The following is a 2,365-nucleotide window of genomic DNA, read 5'->3' as shown; positions in this document are numbered from 1 at the left end:
ACAGAGGAGAAGAGACACAACAAAGATCAGAACAGACACACTCAGCTCTTCTCTCTGAGACCATGATGATACCGTCACACTGGACACTTAGAGCATAGAGCCCAAGAAATAATATAATCTAAAGCTCACAAGACACAAGACGAACAGAACAGAACAGAACAAATATTTTATTTATCCCAAACTGGGAAATGTTTTCTATTGCAGCAGCAATGTACAGGGTCAGTATCATCCTATCTGCTGGTAAAAGTCTTTCTCCCCGTCGGGGAATCGAACCCCGGTCTTCCGCGTGACAGGCGGAGATACTATCCACTATACTAACGAGGAATGCTGACAACCACCATCTGTCATAGCAGCAGCCACCTGGTGCGGTCATGTGTCAGCTGGGGTGTGACGGAGTGGCTACGTCAGTAACTGTGGGCAGACTGCAGGTGTGTGTGCACCCAGACACACACAGGTCCCAGCTGAGAGCAGCCGGACCTTCCTGTCCTCCTGTCCATCGCTGTCCAAGGTGAACCGACACCACCAGACCACAGGGCCATTATTTATTTAGCAGGAAAGAAGAAGATGCTCTGCAGCATTCAGGTGTGTTAACACAGTGCAGAGAGAGGAAGACATGAACAATGGTGTCAGAGCAGCAGCTGTTGCTGCATCAACCTGGAAATCAAACTGTTTATATATATGCACAAACTGTACGTTCATAAGTCACATGACATGCACACTGTAAATAAAAAGGAAACCACATATTTTAAGACTCTTAGAACACAGACAGAAGTATGAATTATATATGGTTACAATCAAAAATAATTGAATGCAAATAAATGATTTTGTGGAATTTAAATCAAAACCTAAAAACACCAGAATCAGCAAATCACATGTTTGCATTACAGTGGTCCCTCCTATAACCAGTTCACCTCTCACCTTGTTTTTCTCTTACAGCTCATTGAGTTCTGGTCCGGATAGTCCGTAGACCAGTGTCAGTCCATCTCCAGAATGCAGAATGCTGCTGAAAACAGGTTTGATCTTTGGTTTCATTCTGTAATACTGGACTTATTTCCTACGAAGGTTTGAACTCTGACAGTGTTTAAACAGAGAGAACGGAGTTTAAAGTGTGCAGTGAGGGGTTCACAGCCTTAAAGCATCTAGAATAATCAAACATGGAGCTGACTACTTCCAGAGCTCCGCTGTCATGGCTCTGCAGGAGGCCAGCACCTGGTCGGCCTGTTCGAGGACACCAACCTGTGCGCCATCCACGCCAAGAGGCTCACCATCACGCCCAAAGACATCCAGCTGGCCCGCTGCATCCACGGAGAGAGAGCTTGAAGTGTCCGCTGCTCCTCAAACCACAGCGGCTCTTTAAGAGCCACCTCAGTGTCCTCTAAAGAGCGGCTCCTCATCCTCTGCCTCTGCTGCTCATCACTCTGTCTGATGCACAGAATAATCAGTCTCCTCTGAAATAAATATCATCTTTTATCTTTTGTAAGATGCAGTGTAATAATACACATGTTGAACTCTTCAAGATGAATAATGGTCCGTCTCAGGGACATTTATTTATTGGTTGGTTCAAGGATGTAATATCAAACTGACACCGAGGAATATTTAACAGGAAACTATAATAAATGTTTTACAATAAATACATAATATCATTTATAAATAGCTTTAATAAGTATAGGTTTATTATGTGTAAAAGCATGATGACCTATGGAATGATCACACTAAAAAACTCTGCTGCTCCAGGAACGGTACAGGCGGTGACTCCTGCAGTCCGCCATCAGACTCATCATGTAATTTAACCACAGGGATTAATAAAGTCATTCTTGAAAATATTCATGTATTGTTTCTATAGTTTTATATGTTTAGTATATATAGGTTTATCACTGCTTTAGTATATAAGTAAACACATGAACTAACACTAACAAAACAAACCCCAGTGAACCAGGTGGAGCTGTGCAGTGTGCAGCAGCATGATCACAGAGGTCCTGTTTGAACGGGCAGTGAGGATGAGCTCTCTGAGTGGGGGCTCTGGGCTCTTGACGCGGGTTCTTCTCCACATCGTATCCTCCGGCAGCCAGAGCCTTCTGGAGGGCGGCTGCAGACACGCCGCTCCGCTCCTTGGAAGCGGCCAGAGCCGTTGCTTGACACTATAGGGGCCCTAGGTAAGAAGGTAACACTGGGGCCCTCCGGAAGGTTGTTGGTTCGATCCCAACTCCTCCCTAGTCACTGTTGTGTGTTCTTGGGCAAGACACTTCACCCTAGCCTGTGGCGCGCCTTGCTAGTCATTGTATGACACAATTTCCCTCTGGGATTAATACAGTATCTAAAATTAAAAAAATTAAAATAAATATCTGTTCATTTAACAACTGTAACT

The 2,365-nt window shown here is 44.4% G+C and overlaps 1 non-coding gene across 1 annotated transcript; it reads right to left on the bottom strand.

The window, feature by feature from the left end:
• Positions 1-252: 252 nt before the first annotated feature.
• Positions 253-324, bottom strand: trnad-guc (transfer RNA aspartic acid (anticodon GUC)). The gene has a single exon. It is a non-coding gene; the product is annotated as a tRNA-Asp (tRNA).
• Between the last annotated feature and the right edge of the window lie 2,041 nt (positions 325-2,365).

This window comes from Parambassis ranga, unplaced genomic scaffold (assembly GCF_900634625.1).
Source record: "Parambassis ranga unplaced genomic scaffold, fParRan2.1 scaffold_21_arrow_ctg1, whole genome shotgun sequence".
NCBI lineage: Eukaryota > Metazoa > Chordata > Actinopteri > Ambassidae > Parambassis > Parambassis ranga.
This window is presented reverse-complemented; position numbering and strand designations above follow the sequence as displayed.